The 17390-nt window shown below is 52.4% G+C and overlaps 1 protein-coding gene across 3 annotated transcripts in view; it reads left to right on the top strand.

Moving 5' to 3' along the window:
- Positions 1–17390, top strand: part of GSE1 (Gse1 coiled-coil protein) — a 412220-nt gene that overhangs the window by 31855 nt on the left and 362975 nt on the right. The window lies entirely within an intron of this gene.

The raw sequence follows: 17390 nt of genomic DNA, 5'->3' as shown, positions 1-17390 counted from the left end.
AGGGAGCCGAGTAGTCGGGCAGGGCTGGAAGCATGGGCGGGAGGCCTCCAGGGCACCGGCCACATTGCGAAGGGCAGGGGGGCCCTGTTGAAGGCTTTCGTCTGGGAGTGGCATGGCTGGATTTGCCTTTTGAGAAACCTTGTGGTTCTGGAGGGTAGAACCAAAAAGAAGGCAGCAGGTTTTGAGCCCGAACCAGCGACAGGTAGATACTGCCCCGGGGCAGAGTAAGAGTTGACTACTCCCCCAGGCTGGTCTGAGAGGTTTTTTGGGATAGCTGAATGGGACCTCAACAGGGCCTGGGCACCCACGGCCCGGGGATACCCCCTTTATTCTCAAGATCCAGCTGGAAGCCCCAGATGGGGTTTGGGGTGCTATAGAAAGCATTTGCCTCCCTTGGCCAAGGTCAGGGGCCCTAGAGAAAGGCCTCCCCTCTCCCCTGCCCCTTCTGCCTACAGCCAGCACCTCTGCCTCCGCTGGGCCTCCCAGCATCCTCACCATGCCCCATTCATTCACAATCCCCCACTGCCTCCTCAAGAAAGGGGGAAACTTCCAGGCCACAAGGATGGAGGTGCTGGCCCTGGGCCAACCCAGCTTCCCTGCCCACCGCCCCCACCCTAAAGGCCCCCACCCTGGCCTGCCCTTTCTTTATGGCAGGCAAAGTGCTAATTCCCAGTGCAGAGAGGTGGGCCAGAGTCTGTGGCCAAGAGAGGAGAGACTGTTTACAGCCTCTGGCGGTTCTTGGCTCCAGCGGTCCGGCGGGCTGGCCTTGCAGTGACATGTTTATTCTCCAGGCCCAAGCTGGCCCCCGCTGTTGGCAGGGCTGGCGGAGGGTTCTTGGTGATGGGGACAGGCTGGCGGCTGGGGGGCTGTTTGTGTCCATGCTCCCTTGCTCTTTCCCTCCCTGCTGTTTTCACATTTAAAGAGGCAAAGTATGGAGCTGAGACCAGGAAGCCCACCGCCCATCTGAGGCACTGCCCCTCGTCCCACGCACACAATGCCTCCCTTGCCCCTTCAGTCAGAAGACCCTCTGCGGGCCAGGGTTCCAGACTCCCACTGGAAAGGTCTTCGGAGCCCAGCAGTCTGCTCTGTGGCACTCTGGGGGCCCCCTCTGTCTGCCTGGTAGTGACTCGGTCACTAGTCACTCAGCAGATTCCTGCCGAGCACCCAGCATTAGGTGATGGAAGTGAGCAAGACAGATGAGGCTCCGACCTCTGGAGCCGGCAGCCCAGCTGGAAGGGGCCAGTCGTTCCTTGCCAGGGGTAACTGAGGATCTTTTAGAGGCTCCCCTCCTTACACAGCAATAAAACATCTTCCCATGCGCAGGTCTGCCATTAGCCCTGAGACTGGCCAGAGTGAGAGAATTGGGCTTTGGAGCTGGACAGTGCTGGGTCAAATCCCAGGTCTGCTGCTGACCAGCAGGTGACTGTGGATGAGGCCCCGTACTCCCCTCAGCCTCTGCTTTCTCATCTTTAAAATGGGAAAAGGAGTATTGCCTCTTTACAGGTGACCTCATGGGACCCATGACTTATCCATTCAGATATCCACTCAGGGTCACCATGTGTCATGCTCTTGCTGAGCGTGCCCTGATGAATAGAGACAGGAGTGGCTTTTAGGAGCGGCACAGGAAGAGGGGTGGTACGTGAAATGGGGTTAGCTTTCCAGGGAGACCAGGCTGGGGGAAAGACTGACATGATTCTGTAGGGTGTGACTGGGGACAAGTTCATATCGCTGAGTCCCCATCCCGGGGCATCACTCAAAGAGCATCTTGTCCAAGCCAGGACGGCCCCATGAGAGGGGTCCCATGAGGGTCTCTGGAAACAAAGGAAGTTCAGGAGGGTCCCAGAGCCCATGTGCAGAGTAGAGCGTCAGCTGGGGAGTCAGGTCGCCTGGGTTCTTCTCCTTGGCTGGCTGGTCACTTTGGATGAGCCATGTTCTCTTGCCTGGCCTCAGTTTCCCCGGGTCCAGCCCTGCAGCGTCTCAGCATTCCCTCTAGGTCCAGTTTTTGAGCTCCGTCGGAGAGGGATCACGCCACGTGTCTGGGCCCGGTCTTGAGGTCTCAGCAGGTGCTCCTGTCCACAGCACCAAGATAGGCGGCATCCTCAGGCAGTGTACCCCGACGGAGATGTGGGCAGTTTCCTGCTTCTGAAACAGGCGCTTTCTCTGACCGCACAGGTCCTTCGCGAGGACAGACTTCTTGTTTTCTCTCCTAATTCCTATAGGTCCTCGCATCCCCCACTCTACCTGTCCTCTTTCAAATGAGTCCATGGGGAACTCCAGGGCCTCTAGACCAGGGATCAACAAACTTTTCCTTAAAGACCAGATGGCAGATATTTTAGGCTTTGCGGGCTGGTCTCTGGGTCTCTGTCCTATATTCTTTGTTATTTGTTTGTTTGTTTGTTTGTTTGTTTCAGTCCTTAAAAATGTAAAGGATCTTAGCTCGCTGGCCAGTGGGTCACAATTTGCTGTGGCCTGCTCTGGATTAGCAGGGTGGGACGTGGGCTTACTCTGTGTGTCAACCAGTATTCAAAGCTTGTGTTTTCTGAGCTCTGTGCCCTGGGCCTGCTGAGCTGCATGCATCGTGGCTCCATTAACTCTGACAATCCTGTAATAGTCACCATGATGAGAAACTCAGGCACAGGGAGATTAGAGGACCATCCCATGGGGGGGTCATAGCTGTTCAGGGCAGACAGCATTGGGATTTGAACCCAGACCGCCAGTGTCCTCATTCTTAACTGCAGTTTCTTGCCACATGGCTGTTGGCACATGGCTTCTCTGCCTCCTGCCCCCACCCCGATTATTTTGAATGTCAGAGAAGCCCAGGTTCCATTCCTAGCTTTTTTTGCTTCTCTCTTAGCCCCCAAGTGGCATGCACGCCCCTTGACATTTACCGCTTCCTGTTCTCATCCTCTTCCCACCTTCACCTGCTCCAAATTAGGGAGACATCCTCTGGAGCAGCTCAGAGTTCCAGCAGTGGCTTCAGCAGCACCTGCTTCTCTATGGCCAGCACGTGGGTCATGCAAGGCAAAGCAGCGTCCCTTGAGCTGCGTGGCCCACATTCTGCAACCTTATATCTAAGCCATGTGACCCCAGACAGGGAGTGGGAGCCCCAGGTGGTCAGCCGGACATTGCCTACCGGGCCTGCCCTGACAGTAGTGCCAGCTGAGGCTGAGAAAGCACCCGGGGGAGGCTGTTCCCTGCCATTGATCAGGTGCCAAGCACAGAAAGTGACACATTGGTGATCTGAAACGAGCAGCCACCAGAGGCTGGTTTTTAACTTCTGGCCCCCAGGCTTGCTCTAGAAAAGACGGGGAGTTTGGACAGGTAGTTCAAATGAAAGAAAACACAAATGGTAAATATATGGGAAAATATTTGCATGAAAACTATTTAAAAAACAGAAAAATGATAAGTCTCGGTGCTAGTGAAGTTGCAAGAATGTAGCTTATTCATATTGCTATGGAAGCACAAATCCGTATCATATTGTCTTTTTACCAAACCATTAGTTAATACATATCAGGGCCTTTAAAAACACTTTATACTTTGACCCAATAGTCCCATTTCTGGAAATGCATCCTGCAAGGATGAAAATGATAAGGTGCACAAAGATGTTCTTTGCACTATTATTTATAACAGGGAAAATTCTAAATTTTCAACAGTAAGATGTGGTTAGGAAAACTGCCATGTGTCCTTGAATAAAGTATTATGTAGCATTAAAATGACAGCTATGGAGCCCATTTCAGCACAGAGAGATGCTGATTATCTAATGCTAAGGAAAAATAAGCAGAACCCATGTGTTTCGGTTACAACCTTAAAGAAGTATGTCCATGTAAGTCCAGGCTGCAAGAGAACTTGGAAAGCTGATGCGGCTGTTCAGAAGGTGATGGGGGGACCCCCTCTACCATTGAAACATACTTTGATGTCACTGTGTTGTGTTAGCATTAAATGTGAGGGAGGTACGTTTGCCACTTCTGTGCGTCGTGATCTTGGACAAGCTACTGGCTGTGTCTGAGCCTTGCTTCCATCATGTGTGAAGTGGGACGGCACCTTTGCCGTAGGATGTGGGGGGGCCCTGTTTTGTAAGCCCTTTATGGGCGACAACTTTGCAAGTGCTGTATGGAGCCTGGTGAGACCAGAGGTGGAGTAGGGTCGTGAGGATGAAGGGATGTAGACCAGGCCACTACCCTGCCAGGCGCTCCAGGACCTAGGAGGAAGGTGTGGGGTGGCTTGTCCAAAGCCACACAGCTCTTGAGACTTGGAGCTGGGAACTGACCCGGGCCCTTCCCCTAACTTCAGCGCTGCCACTTGGGGTAGAGCGTTTTGGCAGGCTTTCTTCCCGACGGCCAACGACACCTTTGTACTCTCAGGTCTCATGGCAACAGGGGGCTGAAAGCTGCTGTACCACCTTGGTGCCAGTGTCACTTGAAATATGGCCTGTGAATGGCTTCTTTTTGGTGGAGGACTTGTCATAGGTTGAATTGTGGCCCCCCAAATTCCTATGCGGAAGTTCTAACCCCTGGCACCTCAGAATGTGGAGATAGGGCCTTTAAAAAGGTGACTGAGTTACAATGAGGTCATTGGGGTAAGCCCTGATTCAATATGACTAGTGCTGTCCTTATAAGAAGAGGACACAGATGGGCACAGGGGGAAGTTCGTGTGAGGACGTGGGGAGAAGACGGTCATCTGCAAGACAAGGACAGAGGCCTCAGGAGAAAGCGATCCCACCGACACCTGGATCTCCGACTTCCAGCCTCCAGAGGTGTGAGAAGAATATATCTATAGTGCTTGGTTATGGCAGCCTGAGCAAACTAATACAATGCCCCACGGACTTCCATGACAGGATGTCCACCCACTCACAGGATGACAGCTGAGGGTGCTCCGCAGAGTGTGTGTACTTTGCCATTTTTATTCTTGTAGGGTACATTTCCTGAAGGCCGTGAGGGCTACACATAGCAATACAGCCTCCCTGAGTTCATTAGTCAGCCAGGCCGGTCCTGCCATATGAGGAAAATGTCCCCAGCCCTGGGAATCCCAGAGCCTGGGTCACACCATCTCGAGTGCCCTTGGGAGGAGTACATGACCTTGAAGATCATTTTTCTGGGCTCACACTCAGAGCTGGGGTTTTCATAGGAGCAGACAGCATGGAGGAACTCCTTGGCCTGGGATGCGAAGGAAGGTGTCTGCAGGTGGCCCAGCCTCGCAGGCTCCAAGAGTGGAGGTCAGAGGGCTTTTGGCAGCTGCACTGAGTCACTTGTGTGGGAACGGAGGCCTTGGTTTTCCCCACAAAGGTTTTCTGTGGCTGGTTCTGTGAGAGGGAGAGGGAGAGAGGGGGTTGGGGAGAGAGAGGGGCCTGTTCAGTGATGCGGAGGCCATCCCAGGGCATCTCTTGCCAGGCTGGGAGCTGGCACCAGTGCCCTTCCTCTGGGTACATAGTATCCCATAATAGGGTTTGGCTGTTTGGAGTCCAGAGACAGAAAAAGATTGACATCATGCAAGTATTGGGTTCAGCGAGTGGAATGCCTGCTGGCCCCTTCTCCACGTGAGCGGCTTCTGTTCCCCCGGCGGTGGCTGCTCCGGTGGCAGCAACTCAGGGAAGGTGACTGTACCGGGGTGAACAGTGTCCCCCAAGATTCCCGTCCGCTGGAACCAGCGAATGTGACCTTATTTGGAAATAAGGTCTTTGCAGATGTGATCAAGTTAAGATGAGGTCAGACTGGATATTAGGGTGGGCCCAAATCCATGCCTGGTGTCCTCGTGAGAAGAGGGGAATGTGGACCCTGGCAGAGAGAATGGAATGCGGAGACAGACGCACAGAGACAGGCCGGTGGAGACGGAGGCGGAGAGGGCAGGGCTGCAGCTCCGAACCGAGGACGCCAAGGGCTGCTGGCAGCCAGTCGAAGCTAGAAAAGGCAGGAAGGATCCTCCTCTAGAGCGTTCTGAAGGAGCTCGGCCCTGCTGACACCTTGATTGCAGACTCCTCCGAACTGTGAGAACACGTCTATGTCATTTTAAGTTAGCCGGGGTGTGGTACTTGGTTACGGCAGTGCGGGGACACCCGTGTACACACCCCCATGGCCCTTCCCTTTTTCTCTCCCTCTGGGGCCCTGGCACATTTCCTCTTACAGGCTGTGTGTGTCACAGGAGATTAGAGCGTCTTTTACAGGCCTTATATCTCAGGCAGGGCTGGCAGTGGGCTGACACACAGTAGGTGCGCAGTAAATGATTGCTCAGCGGATGAGAGGGACATCGGGGGCCAGGGCAGGAGGACAGGTGGGGCAGGGGTGGGGCAGGAGGTGATGACCCTCCGAACAGACCCTTTGGCTACAGAGAAGCAGCCCCCTCTCTTCCCGAGTCTGTCCTCCCCTCCTCATCCAGTCTCGGCTTCTGGGGCGGGAGCAGGTGGGGCACTGTGCGAGGCCCGGGCCAGAGTGCTCACCGATCACATCCCTTTCCTGCCTTTTGCTGTCTGTCTGTCTAGCTTTGGGCAATTTATTGGACCTCAGGTTCCCCAACTGTAAAATGGGCCTGCAGCACTCCTTCTTTGGGTCGCCTTGGGGAATAAGCAAGGTGGTCCATGGAAGGCAGTGTGCCCGACCTTCGTGTGGGTCTCGGCGAAGGCTGATTTGGTTGATGGCTCCTGGAGAAGGGAGGAGGGCTCACTGGTTGGCAGTGTGGCATTAGAGGGGGGCAGATCTGATCTGGGGCCTTGGTCGTACCATTCTTATCCTGGGATGACCTTGGGCAACTAACTGCCCCTCTCTGCCTCAGTTTCTCCATGTGGTAAATGGAGAGTATGAATGTTTCAACCTCGCAGGTGCCTGGGAGGGTGTGAAGTGTAACACAGACCCTCACACAGGCTCTCAACAAAGCTTGCACCTCGAGGCCATGGGGAGAAAGAGTGGGAGTGGGGAGAGGGAGCCTGACAAGGACAGGACATGCTGTGCCCTTTGAAATGGGCTTGTCTTCGTTTTGGGGCTGCATTTGGGGCTCAGGAGTGAAGCACTGGCAGGGCAAACCAGAGGAAACTTCCAGGTACAAAAGCCTTTGGATCCGAAGGTCAGCCATCCCTTGAAAGGGCCCTGCATGTGTGACAGGATCTGAGCTAGAAGATCCCTGAGCCATCTGCTTCTCCACCCTCCACATTTGACCCTGGAATCATAGGCTCAGAGGTAATGTGACTTACCCAAAGCCACACAGCGTGTGAGAGGTGGCACTGGTCCAGACCCATGAGCTCTGCTTCCTGGCCTGCCCCAGTTTGTGCATTGAGGGGTTTGCATAAGACTGGAGTCCCTCTGCACCCACACCTCTTCCTGATGGGACCTGGTCCATGCATTGGGCAACGTCTGGCAGGGGTCAGAGGGCAATCTGCACCACGCAACTGAGGCATCTCAGATTAGAGACCCAATCTGCGTAGCTGGGAGCCAGGCCTGTTTCATCAGCACGTACCCCTCAGTGTTGGGGTGGGCAGCTCCCCGAGAGGCATCTTTTCCTGCGGTCATTTCTTTTCTTTCTATATTCTCCAGAATGGCATATGAAGTCCTTATGTATCAGATGCAGTCCCAAGATCATGGGACCCCACCCTTGCTCTCCCAGGACCCCGGAAAGGGCTGTTTTATGCCCATTGTACAGATGGACCACCTAGGCCTGCCAGGCTGGTGTTTCTCTTTCTCTGCTTCTGGCCTTGGTCAAGGAAGGCAGACTCCCCTGGACACTTGGCCCTGTGGGTGACAGGAGTTTCCTTGGGACAGGTGGGTAGCATTTCCCTGGGTGACCCTAGCCTGAGGGAGGGGCATCCCACTGCTATTTTCAGCTGCTCGAGGTGGGGCTACTGCCACCCCCAGGGGGCCACAGCTGCCCGGACTTGGTGGCCTGCTAGATCTCACATGATGTCCGGTATCCTCCTGGCCCAGGGGGCCAACACCCCACACTGAGCCCCGAGCCCCTTTCTCAGGAGGCAAGCGGGGAATCCCAAGGCACGTTCCCCACCCTCTGTGCCCAGAGCCACTCAGCGTAACCCCATGCCTGGGTTTTCGAAGCACTTTTTGGTCCCCCCTTTCCAGTGGGTGGCTGTAAAAATAGCACTTGGTTTGAGTTAGGAGCTGGGGGTGGCAGGGGTCCGGTTTCCCTGCTCCTGGAGGAATTACCGGCCCACATGTTGCCAGGAGCCTTGGCTGGGAGAGGCAAGCGAGGCTCCAAGCCGGCGAGCGGGCGGCGGTGCAGATGGAAACTCGATCACCCCCGGCTCAGCAGACTGTTTGATTTATTTTAAAATCAAGCAGATGGCTGCTGCAGGGGTTTGTTTAAGTTCAGCTCAGAGCCGGGCCCGTGGCCAGGAGCCTCAGGGCAGCTGTGCCAAAAATTTTTCAATGACTTTGGTCGTCAAACCACCTCTTCCCCTCCCTTTTGAACTTCAGCCCCACCACACACATGGCGGCCTTCTCGCGCCTTCTCCCAGCGCCTGGCGGCTTCTGCACCTCCTTCTCCACTCCTGTCTTTGTCTCTCAGTCTGGCTGCCTGAATCTCTGCGCTTGTCTTTCAGTCTCTCTCTCTCTCTCTCTCTCTCTGTACATGTCTCTGTCTCTGTCTCTGTCTCCGTTTCTCTTACTGCTCTTTCTCTCTCCACTACACCCTTTCTCAAGAAACCTTCCCAGATGTCCTTCCTGCTCCCTGATTTCTTCAAGCTCCTTCCTGCACCACCCCCACCAGCCTGTCCCCAGACAACAGCCCCCCTTCCCCGTCCCTGGCCCAGCAAGGCACATGGGAGAACAGCCAAGCCTTTGTGGCCATCGGCGTCCTCTGGGCCGTCCCCTTTCTGAGACACCATGGCTGGGAAAACCAGGCCCAGACCATAAAATCCTGGAGAAGACCAGCCCTTCAGGTCAAGTGGCTCAGCCCCCGCCCCGAGGCAGGGAGACCAGGGGCGGCCTTTCGCTATCCTTGCTAGTGAGGGGGAGTGGCGGGGGGAGCGGTGGCCAGGTCACCCATGAAGAGCCCACTGTGTGGCTGGTTGCCTGGGGATGTCACTGAATGCTGCTGGCCTGGTTCATTCTCTCCCGACACACATGCACATGCACATACACTGCTTGTGAACGGGGAGAGTCACATCCCCCATATACTCAAAGGGATTAATTGGTCCCCTGTTCAAATAAGAGCAGGCTCTTCAGCCCAGACTGCCCACTGGCCCCAGGCCCCCAGCCAGGGCTGCCCCCTCACCTCCATCCCCTATGGGCCCAGCCCCGGCTTCCTAAATCAGAGAGACTTTAAAATAGCAGCCAGCTCTATAAATAACGCTGGGTCCAGAGAGGATGCTCTCCATGTGGGTGGGGCACGGCCCCCAGGCACGGCAGCTGGGCCCGGCCCCATGGCTGGTCCCTGGGTGTTTTTCTGTCTTTGGGTAGAGAGGCCAGCTCTCTGGTTGATCTGGTGAGATCTGACTCAGCCGCCCATCCCTGTCCCCCAGGGTCAAGGAGAGGCCTACACCACCCTGGCCACATGGCAGCCAAGGGTCTGCTGTGGGGTTCTGGGGGAGAAGACAAGATGCTGTTCCACATCTCTCTTGTTCTTGGCTAAGTCCATTCTAGCAGGAGACCTGCTCTGGCCCCCATTCCCCTTCATCCTCGCTGGGGTCCTCGGTGGAATGACCTCATATGCTTTAGGGTGGAGGCTCCAGCCTCTTCTTTCAGATTCTGCCCTGAGCTGGCCCCACTGAGACCTGGGGATGGATTTGTCCAGAACATCAGTGGGGGCCAGAGCAGGACTCCGTAGCTCCACCATCCCTTGCTGACCAGTGTGAACTGGTTGCAGGACCACTGGTTGGGCTGGAGGTAGAGCCCTCTGTCGCAGGACACATGGCTTCCACAGTTCCCCTCGTAGGTATTGTCACATCTGGTGCAATTGCATTAGTTCTCCAAGACATCACTGGTGGTTGAAACTTGCCCACCAGCAGCTTTAGATCTTACGAAAACACAGCCGAGGATTTATATCTATTTTTCAAAACAGCTGATTCTCACCTCCCATAGCCACGCACCAGCATCCCTGTTGATTCAAACAGTTTGGAAATTGTAATGAACTGTAGCGCCTCCCTGAACACAGATGAAGCCTGGGAAACTGAAAACATGGCCCGATTAAAAATGTATCTGAGGCAGAGCAGGGATAGTTCTCTTTGAAAATGCTCGCTTCGAGGTTGGGGAGCTTTGGCTTATTTATTTTCTATCTCATTGGTCTCTGGCCTGGTGACAGCCTCTCCCATCTGAAGTCTGGATCCATGGCAGAGCGTCGTTCAGACACTGACTCTCTCTCCTCTTTTTTACTGCGTTAATTATGTGTACAAAAGAGGCAAGTGAAAACTTTTAAACTGTGTATTGTATATCCAAAAAGTGTTTTTGTGCAATTTTTTTGAACTTTTACATTCTGAGTGGCTTTACCAGATTGAATTTTTTCTGATTAATTGCATGATTAATTTCGGATTAGTTTTCTGATTGGTTGATTTATTGGGCAGGCAGGAATCAAAGCTATCACACCCATTTGTTCTATCTGAGGAAAACACAGAAAAATGTCTTAAACCTACCATTATTATAAATAATAAATTCTTCAAACTCCTGAACTTGGCGATGCCAAGTGGGCCAGCACCATTTTTTTTTTACACTTTTTATTTATAAAAGACAGAAAGCGAAATTTACCATTGTAACCATTTTAAAGGGTACAATCTAGTGGCATTAAGTACATTCATACTGTTGTGCAACCATCACTTCCATCTAGTTCCTGAACTTTCTCATCATCCCAAATGGAGGCTTGTACCCATCACCAGTACTATTTTAAAGATGTCCTAGTGGCAGAGACACTTCTTCCCTTAGCTTCTTGGGGCGGCACGTGGCATATCTCAAAGGCCCACAGAAGAGGAATTATACAGAGGATTCCTGTGTGAGGGATGATATCCTATGACACTGGTGGAGAGAACAAAGAAGTAGAGAACCATGATAGAAAAATCTGTGCTCGGTGACATGAGTGACTATATAGAGAGAGCTAGAAGGGGAGAAGCAAGGCAACAGGAGGGTTAGGAGCACAGAGGAGAGATTGCTGGAGCCAAACTCATTAAAAAAAATCCTCGGTCTGGTTGGCAGCCGAGAACCGTTTTTATATTTGGGTTTTGCTCGAGGCTCTACAAATTAGCGTGGTCTGTTCCAGTTCGAGTTTATAGCTTAGTTCAGTTCAAGTCTGACTCCCTGGTTTCCTGGAGGCTGAGCCCTTGGCAGGATCCAGAGGCTCCTCATTTCACAGCAGTTTGTTGAGTACCTACTATGTGTGGAACACTGTTCCAAGTAAGAGAGATACAGCCCTGAATGAGAAAGACCTGCATCTGCCCCTGTGGAATTTAGGACAGTGAAGAGATAAGGGGATAACTATGCAACATAGTGTCACATAAATGTGCAACATAGTATTGAATAAATATGCAACATAGTATCAAAAAAATATGCAACATGGTATCACATGGAGATCGGTGAGGGTTGGAGGGAGTCAGGGAGCTGCTCTGTGCGGATTGACTAACAGATACTGTGTCAGGGGGCCTCTGAGCAAAGCCCTAAATGGAGGGAGGTGCAGGCCAGGTGGGGAGTGGTCTCAGCAGGGGGAACAAAAAAACAGTGCGGAGGCCCTGAGGTGAGAATGAGCTTGGAGTTTTGTAGGAAAAGCAGGAGACCAGCGTGGCTGATGTGGATGAGCAGGGAGGAGGGAGAGCGGCGGGGATGTCCAAGAGGTCATTAGGGGTTGGAGGACATAGACCGTTGGGAGTCTACTCTAAGTATGAAGAAGATCCATCGGGGGAGTATTCCGGGGACATGGGACCTGACCCATGTAATCCCCATCCCTCCAGCTGCTGGGTGGAAAGCAGACTGGAAGGGGAAGGCACGAACCCAGAATCGAAGACTACATCGAGCCCCATCAAGGTCCATTTATTCCTCTTTCAGTTGCCCTTTGATCATTCTGAACACTTCATGGAGAGTCTCGGTTTGGAATTGCTGTTTAATGCCTGTCTAGCACTTGCTGTATGAGTTATCTATTGCTGTTTAAGAAAATACACCAAACTGTTGCAGCTTAAAATAGCAAATACTTATTATCTCATAGCTTCTGTGGGGCAGAAATTCTGGAGTGGCCCAGCTGAGTGGTTCTGGCTGTAGGTCTCTGATGAGGCTGTGATCAGGATGTTGGCCGGGGCTGCCATTTCATCTGAAAGTTTGACTGGGGCTAAGGAGCACCTGTAAAGATGGTGCCTCATATGGCTGTTGGCTGGAGGCCTCGGTTCCTTGCTCACTGATGGCAGGAGGGCTCAGTCCCTTACCGTGTGGGTCTCTCCATAGAGCAGCTGGCTTTGCCCAGAGTGAGTGATCCAAGAGAGAACAAGGAAGAAGCTACTGTGCCTCTAATGAGCTGGCCTCAGAAGCCACACACTGTCCCTTCTGCATGTTCTGTTAGTTAGAAGCAAATCACTAAGTCTGATCCACACTCAAGGGCTCTGCCTGTTTGATTGAGGGAGGTATGTCAGAGCACCTGTGGGCATAGTTTTAAACCACCACACTTGCTGATCTCTCTATTTAATAGAGAGAATAGGCCTTGGGCCCAGAGCAGTGGTCAAGAATAGTATCTGATTAAAGTTGAACAACATTACTTTGTTTTCATGGTATGTATTTTTAGGGTTACCTTCTATTTATATTGCTTACTATTGATTTTCCTTTTCGGTAGTCATATACCTTTTGAATTTATTTAAGATTTAAAAATGAGTTGATTTAAAGAAAATTATGAAGTAAGAAATACTAAGTAGCATTACTAAGTAGGTGAAGGACAGAGGGAGAGAAAACGTCACAAAGTCGAGAGGTGAAGCACGATGGCAAGTCCAGGGCTTGCTAGCAGCAGAGCAGCTGAGAGTGTGGGCTCTGGAGCCAGACTGCCTGGGTTCGAATCCTTGCTCAGCCAACTATAGCTCTGTTTCCATGAGCAAACAGCTAACCTTCTTGGGCCTCAGTTTCCCCCTTGACTGAGTGAGAGAGCAGCCTATTGCCTGGTGCTGTTGTGGAGTCTCTGCAGAAGTGCTTAGTACAGGGCCTGGTACATGTTCAGGGCCCGATGAGTGTCTCCCACTAGGCTGTGCTTTCAGCCCCACCACACTGTCTGTGGGGTTCTCCTGATGACCTCAGTGGGTGGGAGGTGTGTATGTGTGCGTGCGTGCGTGCACCCGTGCGCATGCTTGGAGGAGGGCTAAGGAGGTACACCAATCCCCCTCTGTTGGTGAAGGTAGGGAAGACACCTTTCTGGGTTCTTCATCTGGTCAGAACACTAAGGTTACCCATGAAGGAATAAGTAACTCCAGCAGTGGTCACTGTCCACACCCAATTTCCTATCTGCCCATCTATCCCAAGCATGCATGCATGACACCCACTCATCCATGTATTTTTCCACTCAGTCATCCTTCCTTTCAGCCTTCCTTTATCCATTCATGCCTCCATCATTCACCCATCCATCTTTCCTTCCTTCTTCCATCTGTTTGTCCATCCTTTCAAATATTTATCAGTCTTACCTGATCCCTTCTTTCCATTCATTCATCTATCCATTCATCTCTTTTTTTTTCCTTCTGGACATCCCTCGACCAATCTATCTATCTATCTATCCTTCCATTCATCCATCCATTTTTTTTCTTCCTTTCATTCATTCATCCATCTGCCCATTCATCTGTTTATTAATCCATTCATTCATCCAACAGGCATTGGATTTTGCACCGAGGACATAACAATGAATAAAACAGCTCCCACCATCAGAGGGCACCAGCCTGTTTGGGGGAGGCCCGTGTATATTGTACAGGAACTGAGAGGAGATGGTTGGTTACCCTGGCGTAGTGAGCACCTGCTGTGTGCAGGCATTGTGTCCAGTGAAGGCAAGCACATGTAGACCTCTTCTCATGAACCTCACGGTAGGTGTGTCCACAGGACAGAGGGTGTCAAAAGGGGGCATGATCAGCTCTGCCTTGCAAGGGAGGCAATATTTGAAGGGGTTCTTGAGGGATGCACAGGAGTCGAGCAGGTGGGTGAAAAAGAAAGGGTGATTCGCGTAGCAGAAATTGCATAGGCAAATTTGAGGAAGTCTATGAAGTTGAGGCATGTCTGGGGGAGGAATGGGGGAGGATCTTGGTGGTTGGGGCTAGAGTGGGGAGTGGTTAGGCCACGTGAGTGAAACCTTGAAATTTGGGGAGGATAAGGATAGGCAGAGAGGAAACGGGAGGGGAGGTTCATTTCGGCCAGCCAGTACTCCAGATATATCCTGGCTCTGTGTGTGCTGAGCCCCTGGAGATGGAGATTCATTCATTCATTCACTCACTCATTCACTCAACATTTCCTAAATGCCAACTGTGTGCTGGCATGGGGCGTGTAGTGGTAAACAAGACAGGCGAGGCCCTGCGCTCATAGGCTCGCATTCTGAATGGAGGCATCAAACGTGAAACAGATAAGTCTATGCCAAGAGAATGTCATGCTGGGGAGTGAGAAGAGCAATGGAGAAAATATTGTAGCATAGAGGTGCGGTGGGGAGCACTGCCTCAGGGAGGGCCAGGAAGGAGGGGGAGAGAGTGGCTTCCAGGGGGAGGGAGCAGCATGTACAAAGGCCCTGAGGCAGGTGCCGTGCCTGGCCTGCTGGAGGAGGTAGCAGGCAGTCCAGGCTCTGGAGGAGCCCTGTCCCCTGGTTTGTGGTAAAGAATAAGTGGATTACAGGGATGATGTCAGGAATGAGGGATAGGGAGGGCTTTGCAAAGGATTTGATTCATTTATTTTTTCCTTTGGGTGCTAGTGAGCCATTGAAGTTTGTTGAGCAGGAGAGGTTTATAAACACTGTTCTTGGGCAGCAATGTGCAAGATGGCCAGGAGTGGGGAGGGCAAAGTTCTGAGGTCGGAAGCTTCTGGGAATGCTGAGTCAGTGTACTTAATGCCCCGGCTTTAAAGCCTGGGGTTGAATTCCTGCCTTTCCGTGGACCAGCTGTGAGACCTAGGCAAGGGACTCACTCCCTGAGCTGCAGTGTCCTCACCTGTAAAATGGGGAAAACGATAGTGCCTATCTCTGGGGTTGTCATGGAGATGCCAGGAGATGTGTGTAAAAAGACCCTGTCTACGGTACGTGCTTACAGTATGTGCCGAGCATTAATCCTAGCTATTTCCCAGGCCCCATGAGAACCACATGAATTATGGGTAGCAGGCACAGACAGGCAGGAGGGCAGATCAGTCCTATCTGATTAGGTTTGGGGAAGGGGGTCAGCGGGAATATTTTCTCAAGCCTAGAAGACCAGTTAGTGGAAAGAATCTACTCAGAAGAGGAGGTGGTAGAGATTTAGGCCTCGTGCCTCAGTTTACCCTGCAGCAAAGGACCCTAGGGTCCCTGAGCCTGGGGCCTTTGGCCCTCACCGGAGAGGAGAACACACCCGAAAGAGTTACGCGGCCCCCCGCCCAGCAGTCTGCTCCGAGCTGTGCTGGGCCTGGGCATTGGACACGCCAAACAACTGTTTTTGACTCACTCTTGCGAGGCTGCCAAGTGAAATTGCTTCCACACTCTCGGCTCCCGCAGGAGGGGTGGGGAGACACTGCCTTCTCCACCTAAGGTGAAATGAACTTGTTGGGAGTCAAGGAGGTGGCCCGCAGAGTGGTGGGGGCACATCTCTGGACCTGGGGCTGAGGGCCCCGCAGGCCAACAGGACGCCCACTTTGTGGTCTCCCAGGTGGCAGGGGTGTCGGAGGGGAGGCGGGTGGGCTGCGTCATGGGGCGCCTCTCCCTGCAGTCATCGGCAGGCTGGAGCCAGCTGCTCCGGCCTTGGCAGGGTGAACACAGAGCAAATCAGAACAGCCTCCACCATGCCAAGGCCGGGAGCAGGCTCTCGGCTTCTGTTCAGCTTCTATGGGCCTGGGCCTCTGTGCCTGCTCAGCTTGCCCCAGCCCTGGCCTGGCCCGGCCCACCCCCACCCCCATATTCTCTGACTGTGACAGCTAAGTAAAGCTCATGTGCCAAGCACTGTGCTAAATGTTTTTATTTGTACCAAATTATTTTAATACTCACAAATCTTATTCCTTTTTTTATAGAGCTATGAACAGAGGCACAGTGAGGTTAAGTAACTTGCCTAAGGTCACACAGCCAGCAAATAGCAGAAGTGGGATTTGAACCCAGGAAGGCTGGCTCCAAAATCCATGCGCTTAACTGCTTTATGAAACCACCTCCCGCAACTAAGAGTGAGAGTGTAAACTGCAGCCCAAAGCAAGATTCTCTTGCTTCTTTTTCTTTAGGGGAAGAGTATTTCCCAGTTCTCTTACAAACTTGGGTCCACTTGTCCAGGGCTCGGTCACATGCTGCAGGGGTGCTGGGAACATGAGTCTCTGAAACTTCTCGCACTTTATGGGGACAGGTTGTGCCGTCCAGAAAAGAAGGGGTTAGGAATGGCTGTTGGTTGAGCAGCCCAGATGGCCTGCTTCCTCACTGGCATTGTAGGGGGTGCTGCCCCCATTTTATAGATAGAGAAACTGAGGCTTAGTGATAGGGGCCTTGTCTGGTCTCTTTTGATCCCATACTGGCATTGAGTGTCTGAGCTGTATGGCTTTCCTCACTGTGTTTTAGAACTTCTGCTCCAACTGGAAGGTCAGCCTCTGGCATGCAAGGGCAGGGCTTATTTGGTCTTTGGGTGTCCTTGTCTGTCTCAGGCATCTAGAAGGTTCTAAATCACCTTGTCCTGTATTGGAAGGGCTTGTGTTACCCATGACCTTTCTATCTGCAAGTGACACAAACCCAACTCCAAGTCACTCTAGCAAAAGGAGGGTTTATTGTATGGAGGAAGGTAATGATGGCGGCTTCAGGAACTCTTGGATCCAGGGCTCATTGACTCTCTCTAGGCCTCTTCCTTTCTCCATCCTCAGCTCTGCTTTCTCCTGTGTGGGAATCATTCTTTGGCAGGTTCTTCCCATGTGCTGTCAGAGATGGCTACCAACAATTACAGGCTGACATCTAGTGACGCCAGAGGAGGGGAAGAGTGATTCTTACCTAGCAAATGTCCCAGGGAAGAGTCCGATCTTAGCCTGGGGCACATGCCTACCACTCTAAAGGGAAAAGGAATGTGTTGATTGATAGCCCCACTGGGTGGGGGAGGGACAGATGCTGGTTAGGTCAAACAAAAAAGTTGTATACTACAGATGTGTGGATAGAAGGACAGAATGATGGAAAGATGAAGGATGGATGGATAATGTATAGATAGATTGATGACTGGGCTGATGGCAGCATGGAAGAATGGAATAGTAATGATAGATGGATGGTTCGATGGATGGATATTTGGATGGATGGATGGATGGTGGGTGGTAGGTGGGTGGATGGATGGATGGATGGATGGA

Source organism: Pteropus medius, unplaced genomic scaffold (assembly GCF_902729225.1).
Source record: "Pteropus medius unplaced genomic scaffold, Ma_sr-lr_union100, whole genome shotgun sequence".
NCBI lineage: Eukaryota > Metazoa > Chordata > Mammalia > Chiroptera > Pteropodidae > Pteropus > Pteropus medius.
The sequence above is the reverse complement of the archived record's forward strand: the minus strand, read 5'-3'. Positions and strand labels throughout refer to the sequence as shown.